This window comes from Anser anser, assembly GCF_964211835.1.
Source record: "Anser anser genome assembly, chromosome: 1".
NCBI lineage: Eukaryota > Metazoa > Chordata > Aves > Anseriformes > Anatidae > Anser > Anser anser.
The window spans coordinates 877535-900701 of NC_139720.1; the positions used below are offsets into that span (position 1 = coordinate 877535).

General features: G+C 51.8%; 1 protein-coding gene across 2 annotated transcripts in view; it reads right to left on the bottom strand.

Annotated features, from left to right (window-relative positions):
- PPP6R2 (protein phosphatase 6 regulatory subunit 2) overlaps nucleotides 1-23167 on the bottom strand; it is a 113327-nt gene that overhangs the window by 88959 nt on the left and 1201 nt on the right. Inside the window, exon 2 of one of the 2 annotated variants that reach the window (XM_083835897.1) lies at nucleotides 5638-5839. The exons of the other annotated variant lie outside the window; for it this stretch is intronic. The gene's annotated coding sequence lies outside the window, so the exon portion shown is untranslated. The remainder of the gene's footprint in view (nucleotides 1-5637; nucleotides 5840-23167) is intronic. 2 annotated transcript variants of the gene reach the window in all.

Genomic DNA, 23167 nt, shown 5'->3' on the forward strand with positions numbered 1-23167 from the left:
CCACCACGCGATACCAGCACCTCGTCATCGCTGCCTGTCTGGTAGCCCCTGAAAAAAGGAACACTCTCAGTTACGCAAGCAAATAATGAAGTTGTTATACAAAGAATGAGAGGCTGATAAATGTACTGCTCATCATTACTTAATGACTTCCAGCTTCAAAGTAGTCACACATGAGCCAAACCTTTCAAATAGTCATTAGAAAGAACAAGGCAGAAAAAATTGAAACACTTTCACTTTATGAAAGAGCGCTGGCAAAACGCCCGAGGAACTTGCCCAAAGTTTGGTGTGAGCAAAATCCAAAGGAATTCAAGAGACTGCAGATTTACAGCTTTTCATTAGACAGTATGTTTCCAAATATACGAAATTACTAAAAATATCTTTAAGTTAATGCATTTGGAGGCACGCATCTCTAAGTGAAAGATGCAAATTAAAATAATCAGTCAAGAGCGAAAGTCCCATTTGTACAAAGCTTTGTTCTAAGCTCGCACAAAATCACAGCGGTGCAGCTTTCTGCACTTTTTTTCTCCCCAAATAATCCCGCGAGTACGGCGCGTCTCCCCACTGCTGCTTCCTGCGGTCTGTAAGGCAGCAGCAGGCTTCTGAGAGATCCTACAGCTCCTGCTGGAATCCACGCCGCCAGCCAAGAGAGCAAGCAGAGCAATACGGCACACCTGAGAGCATTTATGCTTTAGCAAGGGGAGAAAGAAGTTACGAACCCAGCTTCTGGACTGCCTCCCTAAGCCCTCCTCACGAGTTCCCATGTGCAGGACGATTTGCCAAGGCGGCTGCACGACGCGCTGCGCCCACCCTTGTTTCACAGGACGGTGCAGGACCGGCAGCACAGGTACCACAGCGCGAGGCCCGGCGTTGCCCACGCGTGGCTCAGCGCCTCTGGGGGAGCCCGGCCGAGGCCAGCAGGCTCCCGGAGACCTCTGTGGGGATGCGGGGCTCAGGCCCAGCCCGTGACTGAATGCAACCAAAGCAGAAGCAGGCCTGCTGCTCGGCACCAGGAGAGCCTCCGAAGCTGCAGAGGTAATGCTCTCTGCTCTCTTCAGCCACCAACTTCCACCCAGAACGGGATTTTTTCATCACTCTCCTCTTGGCATCGCTGAAACCCAACGAAGTAGAAGACCAGAGCTCCTCTTGCAGCTCTGACGCTTCTCGCAGGGCTCCTCTGCTCAGAGCAGGCAGGGCGAGGAAGCCGTAATTAAGCAGAGAACTCTCCCTGGGCTCCCCTGCTACTGCGGAAGCTGGAAAAAGTGATCAAACCTCATCCAGGCACCTGCCGCGCGCCCTCCCCACAGCGAATCCGCACCGCGGCTCCTCCTAACTACCGGCACTGGAGGGCTCTTTATCTGGAAGAGACTTTGGAAGAGGAAAACACTGAGGAGAATTCGATTCCCTGGATAAAAATAATAAAATTAACTCTTAGAGACAATGCGAAGGCAAAAGAGCATCCCCAACCAGCCATTCTCATGGCTTTGGCAGAGCAAGAGCCAAACGAGACTCCTGCCTTCCCCGCGTGTTCTGGTGGCACCTGACAGCAGCAAGACGTGAGCCCACCGAAGGACAGGCACATCCTGCTGATGCTGTACAAAACCAGCTGTCTTTAAAGAAATTAAAGTCTTACCACTGTTCTGTGTTGGTAACGCTCATGTAGTTGATCAGGAATATCAAGCAAGATTACCTAAACTCAGCCTTTTGTATAGCCTGTAATGTTCCTCATGACTTTATTAATAAAGTCAGAATTTTAGCTATCCGAACTAAGAAAAACAGCATTTATGCAGGTTATCTCCATAAAGAGGTAAAGAGAGGGACAGGCAGTTAGGTAGCTTACATAAAAGCAGCGACAGCCACCAACAATTCCCTCATCTGTTTCACCACCACTTGCATACGTTTTGGAATTCATTCAGCTCCCTCCCACCTGCTTTAAGATTGGATTATGATTTTTTTCTGGTGACCAAAGGGAAAAAAAAAAAAGAGGGAGGACAGTATATAGCAGTGAACCTTCCCATCTTTGCTGTGGGATGCACCAAGTGAGAAGCACAAGCGCTCTTTAACACCGGTGCCCATTCAGGGCATTTTTATACTACCACGCACTTGCAACAAGCCTCTGAAGTTTTGTTTTTTGAAATCAACTCTTTCCTAACTGTACCTCTGTAAGGACAGTAACAGCAGGAATTCAGGGGTAAAAGGGTGTGATGAGTAAAGAATTGTCACCAAGAATAAAAAAACCCACCCAGCAATCCTTCTGAGACTCGACCATAACACTGGAAGTTAAATACTCCCACTGTCACTGGTCCTAACAGTAAATAGAGAGGGCAGCTCGCACCAACTGACCACTGCACGGTTAAAGGACACTTCAGGCATTTATCAGCATGCACTTAACACTAAATGGTGCCACCTTTTCAGGAGCTGTGTTGAAACCCCAGGGCACCCCCTCCTCAAACTCCCACTGCCTCTTCACACCACTTTCAGAAGCGGATTTCTCTCCCCGCGTATTTTCGGAGTGCCTGAAACTTGACGGAAGTTGCTGAAATCAGAAGCCAACATCCGATCTGTGGACCAAACCAGACTCCCTACCACCCCTTTTAGCAGCGCATGTTTAGGAACAGAAGATTCGTGTCTCAGACGAGGCCCGGCGGCCGGCTGCACCCCGGCCCTCACGGCGGGGCCTTCGCGTCGCTCCCGAGCGAGACCGAAGGCTGCCCGGTGCCTTAACCGACGGCCCGCTTGGCTTCAACACCTCCCCCAGACAGCCAAACAGACGTTTCACGCCTTTTTCAGCCCGTGGGGTAACTGGCAGCATCGACAGCATTTCCGCAGCAACGGTACCGCCCAGGGTCCAGGGACAGCTACGTCACCGCAGTCCTGCGGCCAGCGCTCAGTTTAATCTTCGATTAACTTTTTAATATTACCGTACTTTTGCGATAACAGGATTCCTCTGAGCGGCACAGGCCTCCCGTTCCAAGGGGCCATCCAACTCGCCTTCTCCCGCTCGCCCTGGAGCCCACGGTGTGCCCCAGAGGCCAGGCAGGCAGCCTGCTCCCCCCGCCCCACCGCTGGGTTCTCTTCCCAGCCTCCGTAACTCAGCCTTAGCAGCAAACCGGACTTTAAAACACATCCCTTATAAATTCAGGTTCAGAGTGACGGCAAGTTTATTTTCCTCTCCATCTGGACGCTTGCAAAACGATATGCAAATCATGAGATACATGAAGTGATACTGGTAATTATAGACGTAACCGAGAGCGGGTGCTATTTTAGACTTTTGGCCACGCACTGTGCAATCTTTCAGAGAAGCCGACCCCTAGCAAAAACAGCACGTTATGGCGGCAGAGCTCGCAGGAAATATTTTCAAAACTGTTAAGTACAACACAGGCTGAACGTGAAGTCATCACTCTTTCTGAGTTAAAGACTTCAGAAGTCCCGTCCACAAGGTCAGGCACGGCCAGACAACCGAACGCCAGCTGAGGACTCTCCAGAGCAGTTATTTATGGCAATAAACTGCCAAACAGCACTGGAACTGTGGCACAGAAGAAAATCAAGGACAGTGTTTTACTGTCAAAAGCACTGGCTAGAAAGAAGCTAAAACCTACCAAAAAAAAACCCCTTGCAGTCATGTGGAAGGCCTCAAATACCGTTCTGATCTTTCTTACCTAGCATCAGTAACGTCACAAGTGTCACAAGAAAGCCCAACGATTTACAAGGCAGGGGACAATCATTTCAACCAATTTTTCTTCTCCTGCCAACGTAACGCCCTGCTCATTCACACTCCCCAGCTGATGCTTTAGTGACAGCTATAATCCATTTTAAGAATCTGTCAAGCCACTCAGTAACTCAACAAGCTGAGGAGAGTTGCCAGTTTCATACATAACTCCACTGTTACCTCACAGAATTTATTTCTCGGTATTTTTATCACCAAGATTTTCCCCAGATACTTGGTAATTTGGGTTATCCCAAGTTTTTGACTGCGCAGGTTAAGTTGCCTAGAAGAGTCACAACTTCCCCACAGAGGTGAGTCTCCAAAACTCAGCGTGCTGTGAAGTCTCAGGTCACCTCCGACGAAGTCCTCAGACAGATCCAAAGTCTTCGTCCCGTGACCGCTGCAGGAGGCGGACAAAGCCACCGCCACCCTGGAGCCGCATCGCTGCGAAAAAGGCATGGGACGCTCTCGAGAGTCACCCCTGCCTATCCGAGCTCTCACTCCAGAAATCGCTAAGTCTCTGAATTGTTCTGCACAGAACAGACATGGACTAAAGCTCAACCAGGAGTTAAAGCAACAGAGCAAGCGACCAGCGCGCTTCAGCGACAACCCGAGGCCAAGCCTCACCAGCCCCCAGCACAACAAGCCTCCGCAGCGGCTCAGCACCGGCACTCCGTCGGGGAGACGCGCGGCGTTGTTCCTGCTGACAAAAAGCAGGCGGGCCGAACCTGCTCTGCTCAAACAGAATTTAAGTTTTCAGCTTGACTGCACAAAACCCCCGGTGCATGCTGACGCTCGCTCGCGTTCTGCCATGCCAAAAAGCAAGCTTGCTAAACTTCACAGGTACGAAAGCAGCGACGCACGGGCCGTGGGGACGGGGCGCACAGACAGAATGAGAACTGTCAGCAGAGCAACTACAAAATTCCTCGCTGGAAAAAAAATCTCTCAGAGCCCAGGGCTGACAACATCTATTTCTGGAAGACCCCCAGATGAAGACCCACACTACCTAAACTTAGCCTGCTCCGCAGTCAAGGCACAGAAGAAGCAACTTTAACAAAAACAGTTATAAGAGACCACCACACAGCGGGCAGCCTAGAAGCAATTCCAATAAAACCTGGCAGCACTGCCGACTTCTGTGCTTTTTCACCATTTTATTTTCACCCTGTTACCATGCATCTCCCACACTCGGGCCTTGCTGCTAGGAGAGGTCAGAGTTTCTTCTCCTCAATTTTCCTCTTCCCTGTCGTTTGGAAAAAAAACAGGGTTGTCAACGGTTTCTATTTATGTGTTCAACAACACAAGTAACGACTTACGCTGGCCAGAGCAAGAGAGAAAAACACCTAAGAAATAATTTGATCTTGTACGAGTTATTTGCCCTCACCGCAGCGAGCTCGGCGCCAGCCTCCCAGCCCGCACTGCCGTGTCTCTTGCCCTGCACAAGCGGTGCTGGTCACAGGCTGGGTGCTGAGCAGGCAGGAAACATGTGGCGAGGGAGCAAGCAGCGGGGCCGGGGCCGTTTCGACCAATTTAGTGTCCGGGACCTCAGCAAGCGGTCACACAAAAACCTGTGCGAGCAAGGTGCAAAGTGCTCTGCGCCCGCAGCGATTCTAACTGGGTGCACAGGCACCAAGCTACAGTCACGGCGTTTGCCTGCCCTCGCCCACGGGCAGCACAGCCCGACCATCGTAACTCAGCATCCTTTTCACACGCAGCAGCTGAACAGCCGTGAGGACCGCTCGACTGAACTGCCCCAGCCTTAAAAGACTCTCGGCAGGACTTACAAGAACACGCGGCTCCTAAGGCAGACTTCCCAGCAGCTCAGCATGCTACCGCTGCGTTTACATCCGGGAACCCGGGACGTATTTTTCATTTTCAAGGCTCTTCGCTTCTCCCCGCAAGTGCTTTTACAGGTAGAGCACCAACTTATTACTCACCAGATCTGCAGCTGAAAGGAAGTGAACCTCACCGGCCACACTGCAGACTGCTGAGGGCCTCAGAGGTGCTTCACGCCGCCACACCAACTGCCCACACGGCGCTCCGCCAAACGAAAGAAAGTGAAAATGTCCTCAGTAAAAAATACCCTGCACCGTTTACACCTCCAGAATAGCACTCCTCGTCTTGGGCTTGGCTTTACATCTAAGAAGTAAACAGAAAGATGTAAGAACGTCTTACTTGCTTCTGCGCAGGCCTTTTAAGATGCCATTGGAACTGATGGTGCCGTGCCATCACAACACGACGATACAGGCACAGCACGGCACCTACAGAAACCCCACGGAGAACACACACAAACCACGGTGCAGACAAGAAAGACGCCCTCCTTCCAGAAGTCTTACTTTTGACATACATCAGCTGCACACGTGGCAAAAGCATCACTCCTGAAATTACTGAAATTGCAATTGTTGCTCTTGGTGTGCTCGTTTAGCAGCACCTCGCCGGGCGCCCACAAGGAGATTCCCAGTTACACAGCCCATTATTTGCATGCCATCTTCTCTGAAATCCAGCTTGCGTAACAAGAGCTCCAAGAACATTTCTTTTTGTACTACCAGAGAAACAACTTTGCAGAGTAAATGGAAAAAGTGTCTAGTTCCAAATCCTCCAAGGCGGCTTTGGCAGCCCGCTGCTGACAAGTAGCACACTCCGAGTCTTCGGGTCCATTGGAAGCTTGGAGGAGGAAAAAAATAGCACTGCTAAGCTGTTTGGTACCTATTAACAGACTTACTGGCTAACTAGCCAGAAGAAATGTGTCTGGCGAGCTCCGACACTAACATGTTTTGCACCAACAAAAAGGCTACAGAGCTCCTGGGCAGTCTTCCACGTCAGCCTAACTTGCCAGGAAGACTCAGCAATAAATAAGTTTGGTTAGTAAAGAGATGCCTGCTCTCACTTCTGCTCTGCCCCATTCTCTTACTGTCACTAAAACAGACGCCCTTTCCAATCTGGGAAGACCACTGCACAAACATCGGCCCCACACACTGAGTAACAGCCCTGAAGAGTTTCCCCGCGGCCCGCCCCAGGGTCTCCGGCACTCCCCAGGTCAGCGCAGAAGTTTGACGTTTCTCCTCGAGCACTCGCAGCCGCCCTCAGCTCCCTGTGCCGCCTGCTTCCAGCAGTATTTTAAACCGCATCCTCCTGCTGGGAACAAGTTCTATTTAGAAATTTTTCTAACGTCTCTAGAACAATTTTGGAACATCTCCGCCAGCCTGCGGCACCAGGCGCGGTGCACACAGCCGCAGCGGCGTGCCTCCGGAGGGCAGAGACCCACGCGGCCGCCGCGAGGGCGGCAAAGGGAGGGACACGAGAGGTGCTGAGCCCAGACCTCGGCCAGCGCTGCGCAGCATCCTCCGGCACTGCACGACAGGGCTGGCACAAAGGCCAAACACCACCGCTGCCACCTGCGGATGCAGAAGCGTCCCTCGGCACCCCACAGAAGCGACACACCGACGAGAAGCCGCTGAGTCTGGTGGAAGGATTGGTCCCTGCGTGCTCCCTGTTTCAACACCCGTTTTCTTCAGTTTCCCCTTGACAGTCAGGTCAAGGCCCGTTCAGGCAGAAATCACAATTCGCCCTTTTTTGGGAAGAGCATTTCCTATTCAGACAAACTTTAAAGAAAGCCAGCAAGCACACGGGCTGTCATAGAGCAGCCCATTAAATACCTTCCCAAGCTCCAAACGGATGCACAGCTAATTGGCGAGCTCCAGTGCAGCTACAGCTGGCTGCAGCAGCCAGGGAATACACACCACCACCACCACCACCACCACTCACGCTCCGCAGAGCTAGCTGCGATCTCTGGCACCGGCACGCACCACGGGGATGCACAGCAGGGATGACTCAGGCAGCTCGCCGTCGGCACGTCACCGCAGTGCCACCGAACCAGGCGCTTTGCTTCGGGGGCCTGCCTAATGCCGCGCTCGCGACAGCCACGCCGACCAGGTCGCAGATGATTGTCAGCGGGTGCCCGGGCTCACGCTGCACATGCATTCGGCTTCAGGCTGCGTTCGGGAGGACCGGGGGCCCTATGCTAACAAAGGGACAACAGGCGGGAGCCACAGCCCAGCGGCGCAGCGCTGGGGGCCCACAGCAGCCCCCACGGTGCCGTGCAGGGAGGTTTGGGGCTGCGAGACCAGGTACGGGCACGGCCGCTTCGTGCCAACGGCGGATGTCTGCGCACAGCACCCCTTAGTTTAGCAGCTTTGACCTTACAGAGGACACGAGCCAACAGCTTCCTGCAACAGGAACAGCTACAGGCGGGAGGAGACGCGAGGGCATCTCTGGAGATCACCCGGCCCCCCCTGCCCCAGCAATTTGTGCCCACTCCTGGGGGCCTCTCGCCCTGTCGCTGCATTCCCCTGGAAAGAGCCTGGCCCAATCTTTACCGCCCCCCATGCGGGATTTGTTACTCTGCTGAGAAGCCCCCGGGCCATCTCTTCTCCAGTCCCAGCCCGCAGGCTCACACCACAAATGTTCCATTTAAGCATCTTCATGGCCCTTTGCCGGACTCTCCCAACTACGAACACGACTCTGTTGTCCTCGGGACATGTCCCATGGCCGAGCTTCCTGAGACTGCTGCCAGCCCCTCCTCCACCCTGCTGAGGTCCCGCTGCACAACCAGGGGGCCCGCTAACCGCCTCCCCCAGCTGTCCACGCAGCGTGTCCCAAACACGCTTCTGCTCATTCTTTCAGAAGGCACGCTACGTTATTTGCCAAGGGATGGGTGAGTGAGTCATGCAAAAAAGGAAGAATCACAGAATGGCTTGGGTTGGAAGAGACCTTAAAGATCATCTAACTCCAACCCCCCTGCCGTGGGCAGGGATGGCACCCACTAGATCAGGCTGGCCAAGGCCCCATCCAGCCTGGCCTTGAGCACCGCCAGGGATGGGGCATCCACAGCTTCTCTGGGCAGCCTGTGCCAGTGCCTCACCACCCTTACAGTGAAGAATTTCTTCCTTAATGTCTAGTCTAAATCTCCCCTCTTTTAGTTTAAGACCATTCCCACTTCTTCTATTATTATCTATCCGAGCAGAGAGTCCTTCTCCATCCTTCTTATAAGCCCCCTTTAAGCAATGAAAGGAATGAGGTCTCCCCAGAGCCTTCTCTTCTCCAGGCTGAACATCCCCAGCTCTCTCAGCCTTTCTTCATAGGAGAGGTGCTCCAGCCCTCTGCTCATCTTTGTGGCCCTCCTCTGGACCCATTCTAACAGCCCCAAATCCTTCTTGTGCTGGAGGCCCAAAACCTGGATGCAGGACTCCAAGTGGGGCCTCACAAAGGCAGAGCCGAGGGGCACAATCCCCTCCCTCAGCCTGCTGGCCACTCCTCTGTTGATGCAGCCCAGGATGCAGTTGGCCTTCTGGGCTGCAGGCACACACTGCTGGCTCATGTCGAGCCCTTCATCCATCAGAAACCTCAAATCTCTCTCCGCAGGGCTGCTCTCAATGAGTTCTTCTCCCAGTCTGCACCCGTGTCTGAGTTTGCCTTGACCCAGGTGCAGCACCTTGCACTTGGACTTGTTGAACCTCATGTGGTTCACATGGGCCCACTTCTCCAGCCTGCCCAGGTCCCTTTGGATGACTTCTCTTCCTTCTTTGGTATCAACTGCTCCACTCAACTTGGTGTCATCTGCAAACTTGCTGAGGGTGCATTCAATCCCATCTGCTGTGTCATTGACGAAGATACTGAAAAGCACCGGTCCCAGGACAGACCCCTGAGGGACTCCGCTCATCACCGGCCTCCACCTGGACACAGAACCATTGACCACTACTCTCTAGGTGCGGCCATTGAGCCAATTCCTTATCCACCTTACGGTCCACCCTTCAAATCCTTATCTTTCCAACTTAGAGATTAGGATGTCATGTGAGACTGTGACAAAAGCCTTACAGAATTCCAAGTAGATGACATTACTTGGTCTTCCTTTGTCAACTGATGCTGTCACTCCATCACAGAAGGCCACCAGATGGATCAGGCATGACTTGCCCCTGGGGAAGCCATGCTGGCTGTCTCAGATCACCTCCTTGTCCTGCACGTGCCTTGACACTGCCTCCAGGAGGATCTTGCCAGGCATAGAGGTGAGGCTCACCAACCTGTAGTTCCTTGGGTTCTCTTTCCACCCTTTTTAAAAATGGGAGCGATGTTTCCCTTTTCCCAGTCACTGGGGACTTCAACTGGCTGCCGTGATTTTTCAAATGTGACGGAGAGAGGCTTGGTGACTACATCATCCAGTTCCCTCACGACCCTGGGATGCATGACATCGGGCCCCATGGACTTGTAGCAGTTCAGTTGTGTCAGGAGGTCCCGAGCTTGCTCCTTGCTTACAGCAGGAAGGACTCTGCTCCCCCCAGCCCTGCCTAGAGGTTTGGGGACTCAAGAGACATGGGAAACCTGACCACCAGTGAAGTTGTGAGGTACCGCTGCCTTCTCCATGTCTGTTGTTACCAGCTCTGTCTTCATTTATCAGAGGCAATATGCTCTCCTTGGTCTTTATTTTGTGATCAATGTACCTGCAGCACCCCTTCTTGTTATTCTTTGCCTCCCTCACCAAGTTTAGTTCCATCTGTGCCTTGGCTTTCCTGACCCCATCCCTGCCCATCCAGAGAGCATTTCCGTACCCTTCCCAGGGTGCACGGCCCTGTTTCCAGCATCTGTGCATTTCCTTCTTTTGCCTACGTTTGAGCAGCAGGTCCTTGTTCAGCCATGCCCGCTTCCTACCTTCCCTGCTTGATTTATCGCATATGGGAACAGAGCGCTCTTGTGCCCTGAGAAAAATGTCCTTAAAGAGCTGCCAGCTCTGATGAGATCCTGTGCCCCCCCTAAGGGCCGTGTCCCGCGGGATCTCATCCACTAACTCTTTGACCAGCTGGACATTTGCTTTTCTGAAGAATCGAGCTTGGGAAGACGCTTGTGGTCTTCCCAGCACCTCACAATGCAGTGCTGCACCGGAGGTAACCAGAAGAGAATTACTTGCTTAAGAGCAGGACAAGGAACGAGTTGTCAGGGAAATCGTTCAAAACCACCTGAGGAACATACCCCAGGCACAGCAACCAGCTCCTACCAATCACCAGCTGTCTGAAGGGATTTTGGCCTGGCCAGACTGGTCCTTCCTCACTCTCTCAGCGCTCATCTCCAGGATGAAACAACGCTGATAAAAATGTTTCCTTCTTCACATAACATAGCAGAGATTAAATCAGTCATCTGCACTGATTGCCCTGAATGTGCATTCATACCACGCATGGAGAAAAGTGAAAAAAAAAACCAGAAAATGAGAAGTTTGCTAAGTAAACAAATGCTATGGCACCTGAAGGGATTTTTTTCAATTAGTGCGATTTTATCCCAGAGAGGTGTGTGGTTCTCCAGATAAACTGCACTAGCACTGATGGTTTCCTGCCGTACCTAGCTAGTGCTGGAGCTGCTGAAGCCCACCGCCACGTGGAAAACAAGCAAATTCCTGCCAGGCAGCCACCTCCCGCCTTGCCGCCGGCTGTACTGTGCAGCAGCTGTCCACGGAGCCCCAAGAAGGCAACGTGAAAGACAGAAAATCAAAGGCAAGAAATACCTAATGCCTCCTCACCAGCCTCCTCCTTCCCACCTAGTCTGTAACTTGGAAAACCTCAGGCTCCATTAACATGCTCTAAATTCAAACTGGTGTCACGCCTGCCCTTCGTAATCACGCTATCTTCGACAGCCGGAGGAAGCCCAACCTTCTGATGGAGGAGCCCTGCCTACCCGACAGCACGGGGTTCGTTCTCTTTCGGGACACACCTGCAGACACCCTTTGAAAACCAAGCCTTGGCAGGCTTCATTGCGGCCCCTCCACAAGCACCACATCTCCCGTGTCACACCACCCCAACAGCAAATCCAGACGTTGTGGCGGGTTATCTGACGCGCTCCACATGCTCTCATGCGTAACACCGACATGGGTAGGCATTATTTACGTACGGCATGTCGCAAGCAATAAGGCGCTAGGCATAAGAGTGAGATGGAAATCTGTCTTCTACAGGTATGCAGAGCCTTAATCTCCCAAGATCAAAAGCATTTAGGCAAATCTGCACTTACCTTAGTGCCACGCTGAAACTGTAGCTTCCTACTACAGTGAAAGCCTAAGCACAAAGCCCTGAGAAAAACAGAAACCGAGGGTTGGCTACAGCCTGGGAGACACACACAGCTCACACAGCAAACTGAGGAAGGCCTTGGGTGCAAGACCGCAATTTTTGTGAACAACAGCTGCAATAAGTTAAGGAACTAGGATGAAATGAGCAGCCGCCCCTAGTAGGGGAGCCTGGATGAGTCCAAAGCAGCCTCCTCTCCCAGGTTAGCGTCGTGCCATCAGCCCATCCCCGCTCAGAACAGCTAGCTGCAGGTTTAGCTACAGCAATGCCGAGGGACGTTATCCACGAAGGCTCTCTATGAAACCCTGCAAGAGCTGTCACTGCACCTCCAGGACTCTTTTTGGCTGCAGCACATGAATAAAACCTCTATTGTAACATCAGAAAGCTACATAAGCACATTTCTCACTCAGCACCCTTCTCCTTGTCCCCTACTCTCACCCGTCTGCCCGACCCCGCTGACAGGCGGCGATTGGGAGGCAAAGCAGGATGCACGAGAGCCCCCGGAGCCCACAACGGCTCCAGCCGCACGCTCCCATTAGCGCCCATCGAGCTCCTATGCGCAGCAATTTCTGCCAAGCTCTGACTGAGCATGTACACATTAAAGTCTCACGAACAGAAAGCACTCATGCATTTTAACCTTTGTCACCTCCTACAACTGAGCATACAACATTATTGATCGACCCTATTGTACTCGGTTAGCTTTGCAGTTAGCTACTGACTCAGTGCTGGGATAACTAGTACTTCAAACCTCTGACACCTTGCATCTCATACCACGTGTTTACCAGTCAGTTTGTTTTTTAAGAAGGACGTAGTTTATTAGTTTATCACTGTTTTATTGCTTCATCTTCCTCCCACTCCCTCCAAGTCAGATGATCTCCAAAGGTGAACAGTCAGCAGTTTCTGTTTCGTTCAGGTGTAGGATGCACCTCTGGTTAAAACCCCAAGAGGATCGTGTCTGTGGGCCCCTTCCCCGGCAGAGAGCCAGCGAAGCTTTGCTGGAAGGCTGGCCGGGCTCCTGGGGAGCGGGAACAGCTTCCTGCAGCGAGCGCGCCCCTCTGCTTCTGCCCCCGAGGTTGAGCCGTACGAGGAGGGACAGGACAGGTCACGGTCCTGCCGAGCGCACCCAGCACCTCCCGGGCCACCGCAGCCGCGTCTCCCAGCAGAGCGTTTTTCAGACACCATCCACCCGGGACCCCGTCACCAGCCCGGGCCCCGAGGCGCTGCCTCCTTCGGCCCCACGGGGCCACAACTTCGCCCTGACGCAGGAGGCGGCCGCCTTCCCGCGGGACCGCCCAGCCCGAGCTGTCGATGTGAAAACACGAAGATACACGTGGAGCTATCAGAGAGAAACCGCTCCCAAGCAGAGCAGCAGCTCAGCAGCTCGCCAGGAGCCTACCTTCGCCTTCCTCTTCTGAACTAGCGATATGAATTGCTTCGTTTTTTCGTAGCACCTAACCGAGGGATGGAAGAGGCCGTGTTTACATTCCTCGGACACAAGCAGTAAGTCACAAGCGCTGCAGCAGCCTGGTGTACCAGCACAGCAAGGGATTTTTCTTCCTTTAAATAAAAAACTGCCGCAGGCAAAAAATGATGAAGGTCTGTCTGTTGAACAAATATGCACCCCAAATTAAGAGTTACTTCTAATTATTCTATGCTTCTGAAGTTCCTAATAAAGAGATGCTATCAAGAAGAACTTTGTTTTGATGATCAGCTTTATCCCCACCTAGCATCTACCTAAACAGCCTTCTGATCGTTGCCCTACCCCATGCTAAGGACAAAGTTTGCACAGCTTTTTTAAATGTTACATTTTTAATTAAATTCAACACACCCAGACACTGAAGAAACTGCTATGCTTCCAAAAAAAAGTGCAGAAAAACTAGCTGCAAAAATACACCAAAGTCAGCGTGAACATAACTGCACAGAAAAAAATGACTTTTTTTTTTTTCTAGGTCAGTCGAAAGCCTCTGGAACTGAGCACACAAAGTAAGGGGCTCCACAGCCTAACAGCTTCACACCACCTGTAAGGGCACGGTCACCTCAGGACTGCCAGCCGGCACCGCACCCCGGCACTGCCCGCTCCACACGGCTAACGGCCCCGTGTCACCCTGGGGCCTGTCCCCCCGTGGGAGTACGCGAGCATGGGCAGCCTTTCCAAGTCACCCCGCAGGGATTCCTGTGCTTCACTTTAAAGATTACCCTTCAAGTGTAAGATTTGCAATTCAGTTTGAATATTAAAAAGCCAACGCTCAATCGCTGTAAAACAAGCAAACAAAAGCACGGGGTTTTTAATTGCCAATTTGCATCTCTTGCAGGACTCCTCAGCCACTCCGCCCCGTGCTCCCTTGCCTGCTTACCTGAGTGGATGAGGCTTGGATGCCACTCAGACTCTTAAGCAACAAACTGAATTCTTCCTGATCACCTTCAGAAGTCATTAGCTAGAAGATATCTCAAAAACGAGATGCTGGTGCTTACCAGCCAGGAGCATTTTACAGAAAATCCACTTTGTCAGAGCCACTTCCCGCACAGATCCGGACCCCGGGCATTTTCTCTTGGTTGCACACGCAGACCAAGCCAGCACCACACCGTGCCGTTCAGACTACTGGATGGTGAACCAGCAGCATTTGCAAATAAAAGATTTCCTGTTGTGCTTTTCAAGATCAAGAGCTGTAGGTTTCAGACGCACCTATTTCGTCAGGACTGCGATGTCCTCAAACGAGCAGGACAAACCACTGCCCGCGTTACTGTGCTGGTCCTCCCCACAAGTTCAAAGCGGCACAGCCCCACTTGTGCCTCCGTCTCTATTAGAACGGCACGCTGCGGCTCTCCCAGAATATTCTGATGTCGCGCTGTCCTACCAAACCACGCGGCAACAAGGCACAACACTGCTTCGTCAAAACTGTAACTACTCAGTGCCCTGACACAGGACATTAAACATGCATCTTCATTTCCTTAATCGCTCAGGATATCATGTAGGCACAGTTCACACAAAGAACTCAATCCAAGCATTTCTACAGTTACAATAAATATTACAGCACTTAAAGAAAAATCTTACATACGGCAACGGACCACCAATCTGTTTTCCCATTGCACGGCACCACTTAAGTATATTTATGAGCTTTATTTGTCATGAGACATCTTGAAAGGAAGACGATCGTTTGGAAGTTTCAGACCCACCCTTTTGGAGTTTACTTGGACAAACAAACTTTGGAGCTCAGCTTGCTCGTCAAATGGCAAACCAGAATCATGCAGTGACAATTTTAGGCTGCAGTTTGCCATGTATCCAGGGCTGCACTGCTGAAAAAAACTCTCTTCCTTTTCCATGCACTACTCGCAGAAAAAGAACTCGGCTGGATCCTTCCCCAGCTGGCTCACAACGCGGCTGCACAAATGCTTGTGCCAGCAAGGCATGAGGGCAGAGAAGCGAAGGACGGGGATGAGCAGCAAGAAAGGGACAGCCTTCCAGCGCTGGTGCCAGCTTAAATGCACGTCAAACTATGGCTTTAAGCTCAAGTTTCAAGAAGTAGTTCGCATTGCAACTAAATGGCCTTAAACATGACCAAAAACATGACCAAAAACACTAATGAAAAGCACAGGTTCTGTAACAGAAAAGGTGAAAACTTCAAGTGGCTTTAAAGAGCAATATCTATTTTTCCAAGTTTAATAAATTCTAGGCTTTGCATAAACTGTGGGAAAAGAAAACAACATTGGCTCTGCACAGAAGATCAGCAGTAAATACGCTCAGTCTGTATAAATTCCTCAGAGAATGCAGAACATGGTAGCTGCAGGGACAGGGCAGCATCTCAGCGACCACCCCCAGCTGCAGTAAAGCCTCGTATTTAAGCTTGCTTGGTGCTGCACCTAACTACACGGTTAGGAGGAGTCAGATTAGATACCAATTTGCATGACACAAAGCTTGTTGGAATACCAACTCCCAAGTCCGAAACTCAGCGTCAAGCAAAGCAGGCTGCAGGCAGCGCTGCCCGCTGCATTCCCCCGGTGCCGAGAGCCCTCACCACCACAAGCCCCAGCCATAAAAGCAGCCGGCACCGCTGGGCCTTCCAAGCGAAGCACCCCAGCCTGCGCCAAACGCTGGGGCTGACACCGCCTGACCTCCAGCAACTCGGGGCACGGACGACTGGCGATCCCTTCCGAAGGCGAGAGCGCATTTTGCGTTCTACGAGTGGCCCGACTCGGACGTTTTACTTTACGGCGACGTGTTAGGTAATGTTCTTGCTGCTTCTGTACCAGAGCAGCACAGGGAAGCACCGCACTCAGGGACGCCCAGGCCAGCCACATGCTGCCCGCACAGACGGACACGGCGCAGAGGGTGCGCCGGCACCGCACGCAGCGCGGGGCAAAGGCTTGGTGCTGGGTGCGGGGCCACCGGGGCCGGGCTGGCTCCACGCAACAGCCCCAGAGCAAAGAGCAGGGCAGGACAGGCGAGCACCCTAGGTTTCAAATAAGGAACGTCACAGAGACAGCCTGCGGCAGTCGGCCCCAAAAGCAGGCACAATCGGCTGGGTCAGGATTAGGCAACGGGAAGCCAAGAGGGGACCAGGGGAGAACAATGGGGGGGGGGGGGGGGGGGCGCCTCTCAATCCCACGGGTAACTTGCAGAGGTATCCGTGCTGCTCCCAGCACCCCAGAACACGAAGGTGTCGTCAAACGCCAAAAGCGCACAAACGTTTCCTCCTCTTACTGACACAGGTAGAACACCCACGCACGGAGTCAAGCCTACTAACTCTTGGCCTAATTAATAACTGACATCAAGCTTCTCAAGCTGTCTGCACACCAGAAATCGTGAACCAGAAATACATCCAGGCTTCCACACATACTATCAGTTCCCTTTGCCGTTTTTTTTTTTTTATATAGCAGATAACCCAGTCTTCTTTTTTTAAATCTTCTCTGCAGTGCTATTGTCTTTAAAGACATACTTCAGTATCGTCTCCACTACTACCACGCGTAATGTTTCACCATCTCCAGGCACAGCACCTGTTCCAATAACTACACTGCGTGTTATTTGGCTTGCTAATTGCACACAGATGAATTTCCAGAGACCTTCCAACAACGCTGCCTGATCTTCTCCCATCTCTTCCCCATCAGGCAGCCAGAGTTTAGATGGGCCAACACACACAAATTGTGATTTCCTTCCAGCAAGAAGTGCCTTCCACGTATCTAAACTTGAACACAGAGGCGAATGGAAGACCATTTCTTCTTATCAAGGGCTTTTGAGACTCTCCTGTTTCTCCAAACACTTGGTCTGCCATCAGTTTGTTAGCAATTTGGTGAAATTGCTGCTTTCCCAAAATAGTACGCTCACGACTATGGCAGAGCCTACCAACTTTGCTGGAACCAACTTTGGCTGCGTAACAATTTTTTCCTCACGTGACAAATTTCTGCCGTGACTGCCAAGTGATTTAGTTTCATTTCGTAGGTCCTTGTAAAACCCCAGGTATACACTAAATATTTTTATTTGCTCTTCTATTCTTAGACTAAAATTACTTAAATAGTTTTGTTCTTGGGAACTGTACCAGTTCGTCGTAACGTTTTCTTCCAGGTATTTTAAAAACCAGCACTTGTAAGCTTACTTCAACAGAGGTAAAATTTTAGTCAAGAAAACAGAAGTCAAAGTGGTGAGGTCTCTTCTGCGAGACGGAAAAGACAAAACATTCCTCAGCAGCACTGCTATCAAAAGTGGAGGGGAAAGGCAGGCCTGGGGAGGTCATGCACACACTTGGTACTGGATAAAAGCTGCCACGCTGGAACAACTACAGATATTAGCACTAATTATTTGAAAGGGTTACCGTATAGTGACTACAATTAACTAAAAACAAAGATGACAGAAGCATCAGGAAAAACAGAAGTAATGAAATTAGCTGCCTATTTTGTAAGAGGAAACAGTGGGTACAGCGTAACATCAATGGAAAGCAAACACGCATTTACTCCTGGCGCTGCATCCCTAAAACATTAAGCACTTTTCTGCAAAATTCAGAATCCTCAGATGACTTCTTAGCTTTGTAAACAACTCTGCCACTCCAGCCTCAAGTCTCTACGAAACTCAGATGCATCTAACAGTCCCATGACTGGTCATACTTAAATAGTCTTTAGAAAAGGAGCAAGAGTCATATCTACATTTACTACAATAGTGATGGCAAACTGCTTTACCTCTCAGGGTCCTCTTCACGCTACCAATGCGGAAACAAGAAGTGCTGCCTTCTGCACCACGGAGCTTACTATTTGTTTATGTCCCAGACTCGGCAGACAATCACAGCGTACAGCTACTGTGCCGGTTAGCACCTGTATGTCTCAGCCAGAACCCTGAAATCCAACTGTGCTGGTCATGCATATGACAAAAACTTCAGTTTGCACTGGTCTTTAATAGTTAACTAGGTGCTCCGAATCATTTAAAGACACTGCCTTCCACCTCAAGCTTATCAGTCAGCTGTGAAAGAGGAAGAAGACTCACCAAGCAGAGCTAAGGGCACAGCACGTTGCAAAACATACCCAAAGCCACATTAACCTTACAATCCATCGAGGGCAAGGAGGCAACCTCGGTGAGATGAGGAGGTCCCCATCAGGACCTCTGCCTTGCGAGTTTGGTCTTCTGGAAGAGGATCTGCCTCACCTAACTTGCAGATATTTATACTATAGATGACTAATGTGAATTAGTCACCCAAACTCCCGTTGCTGTAGGAGAGAAACGAGCGCTTCTACAGCAAAACTATTTCAGACTTTCGCATCAGAAGAAAATCAGCATCTGTTTCTCTCCATTGACTAAAAAAAGGAAGCCTAAACGGTTACCTCAGATGTAGGCATTTACATCACAGATATCTGAGCTTCAGGGACAAGTCTCCAATCCCCTGAAAGCGAAGGCAGAGTCTGAAACACAACGTTATGGAAAGGCAGCGTAGAGAGTGATGGGAGAAAACAAAAGACAACAACAAGATGCAGCACATACCATGGACAATGCAACGTTAAAAACTGATATAATAAGGGACTGGGAGAAGGCGTAAGTAATAAAAACCCAACTGAGCCCTTAAGCAATCATCCACGCTAAAAGAACTAGAAAAGGATAACGTGCAATAGAACTATGTTGAAATCCAGTACTTAGGATTTTCTCATTTGTTAAACAGAGTGCTGGCGGAGCATCTGTTGACCAGCACCTGGAAGCTCTATAGCTCAGGAGCTGAAGTGTCAGGACTTCGTGAGGATGACCCGATTCAGCACTTGCTGTGCTCAGTCTGATTTAATCACAGCCTTCGTTCACACCCCCACAGCCCCGCTGCTCCCAGCCCCTTCACGTTTAGCGGTCTGCCAGCAGGCAGCGGCGCTCCTCTGTGCCTACGGTGCTGAGCACCCGCTGAGTAGAATAAGGCAGCAGAAAACGAACAGGGGGAGCGGTCCTGACAGAGCGGCTCCCTGTAAGCACGGGACAAAGCAGGAACACGCCACGCTGCACACTTAGATCAGTTAAATGAGAACCACGCCTCGCCCAAATGCAGACAGAGACCTGCTCTTCCCTCCTCTCCCTCCCGGGTCGTGCGCTCCCGCATCCTCCCTTGTGTCAGCGCTGTTTGTGCAACTGCACATCGAGCTGGTCGAGGGAGCTGGTCCAGCTGAAAACTTCTCACTTGGAGCAGCGCTCCTGTTCAGCCCGACCGGCTCCCCATGGGGGCGCACGGCGCGGCCGCACAAGGATGAATGCCAACACATGGCAGCCTGGGCCGGGGCCAGCTCGCGAGGCCCGGGAGCTGCACCCTTGTCCTCCGGCTTGGGAAGGCAGGATAGTTTTCAACCTGACCGCCTGCAGTCTCAATTATCCTTCTAAAAAGTGGAAATCTGCCTTAAAAGAGAAGGATTGCATTAAACGGGATGCCAGAGGATCTTCTGAAGAACAAAACGAAACGGTAAATGGCTGCAGAAACACGGCCTGCCTCATCCCACCGCGCCTTGCTGCACGTGGGGGTAGGAAGCTGAAACAGCCTCCAGGTTCCACGAGACCACCGGGAATGAAGAGAAAGGAATAGAAAGGAAGGGAAAACATAGCAGGGAATCTACGTCATCATCAGAAAACATGAGGGCATACCCATCACGCGCATTGTCTGTTAACATAAATAAGTCTATCAGGGAATAATCAAAGACAAGATTGAAACTGAAACGTGTTCTATTTCCTTCTTCCTCCCGTAAGCTGCAGCAAGAAGGGCCACCTCCACCGCCGCAGTCTTTGCACCCTTTTGTGCTTTCCCCTCGGCGAGCAGTGCTGATGCCTGCTCTGCTGCCGCTGCTCCCGATGCTGCCAAACAAAATCAAAATCAAAGTGACAAAACGTTCATCAGTGTCACTGCGGGCCACGACGTTCTGAACAGCAGCAAACTGCAGAACCGGAAAAAGGAAAAAAGACTACTACGGGCACGAGAGGAAGAGCAGCAGTCGTTTGCCAACTGAACGAAACCCTTGAATTCAACTAATCAATATGTTGGGAAAGTTTCTGCAAATCCTGTAGGTTGCCAACCAACCCCCAACCAAAACTGAGCTTGGTGGAAGTTTCTTGTTTTGCCAAGGTAACGAAATCGCCCCGAGCGCTGCCTGGCTGGCTTCATAGCTCCCTGAACTTTGCCATTTAACCATAACGTTATTTTCTCGTGCCTTCCGGCTTCCCTTCTGTACAGATAAGATTGTGTCAGTGCCGTGTGCTGAGGACGCAGTGGAAAGAAACTTGGTGTTTGCCACGCCGGGGACTGGGCCCAGGGGAGCAGGGGAGCCGGCAGCTCGCGCCGAACAGGGCCAGCGGCCGCCCCGCGGGGCTCGCAGCCCGCGCGCAGGACGAGAAGTCAGGCAGGCACAAAGAAAGAGAAACAGAAAAAAAACTGGCAGCAGCCAGCAGCCCCAGCACAACAGCTGCAGAGCTTCCATGCTCAGGCCGATGCTTTTTACTTCCTCCTTCTGACACGACGTTCTTCTGAGCTAGCTCATCCCGGTTTTGCTGACAGCCCCTTTCTGCGGCCCAGCGCCGCACGGCCTCCGGCGTGACGTGACCCCTGCCGAAGAACGCTGCCAGCTACACGCTGGGGACGGCCACGCAGCCGCGGCCACCTACAGCACCTCAGGTTTACCTCAGACCAAGCGGCATTGATAAGCAAAAAGCGAGAATGTCGCTGTCTGAAGCCAGTCAGCGATGTCGACTTCCAGCCCGCAGAGCGGAGCCGAGCCCCACGCACGCTGGTGTACGCGGGACACTGCAGAGGCCCGGCCTTTCTCACCCTGAGCTTTCTAACCTCGGCTGCGCAAGCTTCATTTCCTGAGATAACTGTAACATTTATCTGCCTGAATTTCCCCCCTACCCGAGTTAACACGCAGGTAAAAATAGCCCTGGCACGTAAGGATAAAGTCAATATTGGTTATTGCTCCGCTGCCTGCTCTAGCAGACCAAAACAAGGCCCAGGGGGAGGGGAGGGCGCTGGGAGGAACCCAGGCACGGGGAGGGAAGGAGCAAAGCGCAATTAAAGAAACAAGCGGCCTAGGAACATAGCCGCGGCCAGAAAAGACAACATACTTTTGCTTCTAATAATATTGAATCAAAGAAGACACTTCAGTTCCTTTGTTGCTACTACTGGTCACAGAGAGGCCACATTCTTCCCCTGATCCTTACATAAACCCACCAACATCTGTAGATTTCCCGTGAAAAGGAGGTAACAAACAGTCAGAGCGATCCCCCGGCCCATAAAAGATAATTAGGAACAGAACCGCCTTCCCCTATAAATAGGGCTAAGAGTGAGCGACTGCTCCTCTAACTGCAGCTCCGTCTTTGACTGCCTGGATGGAGAGCCGACATCGCTCCTTAACGCAGCCTGTTAGCTCCGCTCTCCCCAATTAGCTTTCCAACAACCTCCCGTCTCACCAGCAGGACCTCCCACAGGTACTCCTCCCTGCAAGGTTCTCCCGAGCGCTGCCAACACTCAGCTCCGGCTTTGCTCTCCACTCCCTGACCTCAACTGTTTTTCCTGTGTCATTTACACCCAAGTTTCCCTGTTATTCTTGTCATTCTACTATTGTTTCAGCAACATTTACTCTAACTAGACTCTCTTCTATTTCTTGGCATTCCAGTTCACCCATTTTTATGGCTCAGCTTATTAGGCTGCTCTAGCTGTTGCCCTTCAGGCACTGACACTTCAGACTCCAAGCCACTGTGTTAAGAAAACACACTGCTTGATTATGCATGTGAAGTCATTCTCCCTAACGTATAATCTGCAGCTTTTACACTTACACTTCTACAGACCTCGTTACCAGAAGCGGAGAGCAAGAAAGCTCGTCCTCCCTCTCCCCGAACACAGCACCTTCGGTTGCTGAAGTTCTGCAGCACTAAGGCGCCTCAGGAAAGAGCAGCGCTTTTGGTTTCTCTTTGACACCCCAGCTGACAGCCAATAAAGCAAGGAGCAGGCGTGGAAGGAAGGGCTCCTTCCAGCCAGCACGGAACACACGGCCAGCTGCGGCCGGGCTGGCTCCCACCGCAGAGGAGCAGAAGCCCATCCATCCAGCCGGTTCCACCTGGAGCTCAGGACCGCGCTACCTGGGGACAGCGAGGACCCAGCTCATCCCAGCTGACTCCTGAGCCGGGGGAGACCCCGAAGCACCGCCTGTCCCCAGCAGGGCACCCCCCGCTCTTTCCCATTTCCTCACAACGAAGCCCGGCGAAAGCGGCTGCGGCACCGCTGACAGCAGCCTGCGGTGTCCTATGGGCGACTCAAAGCCCGCGGTCTGAGGGGACTCGAATATTACCAGAGTTACGAGGTGTCGCTTTGGAGATAGCTCGCTTTGTTGTCCATTTCAGTATGACAGTCTCTGATTTCTGAACTATGAACTTAAAACTTCAACCCGCCCCTCCTACGACAGCACTGGGGTTCCATCGAGCACTGTGCTCAGAACGAGGGCGCTTCGGGGCTCCCTGCCGCCCCCGAACAAACCCTCCACGCACGGCAGCTGCCTCCGCGTGGGCTGAAGCGGGCAGGAACCCCCCAGAACCTCACACCTGCCTTCTGCCCACCTGCCCGACCCCACTCTGCCACAGCCCGAGCTCCTCCCAGGAGCCTGCTGCCACACCACAACTTTTACACCGTTTCTGGACAGGACGCTGTCCCCGGATTTGCGACATAACACCCAGAACGTGCCAAAGTCACCAGAAACATCTGCACGACAAACAGAAGAAAATCAAAGTACGCTTCCAATTTCTAACAATTTTGTTCTTATCCAACCCTCGGTCATCTTCTGAGCAGACGTTTATTGGGATCGCTCAAAGCGCTGCAGATCGTTTTACGTTCCTACTGCACGGTCCAAAATTTAACTTTGCTTACCATGATATCACCAGCAGTTG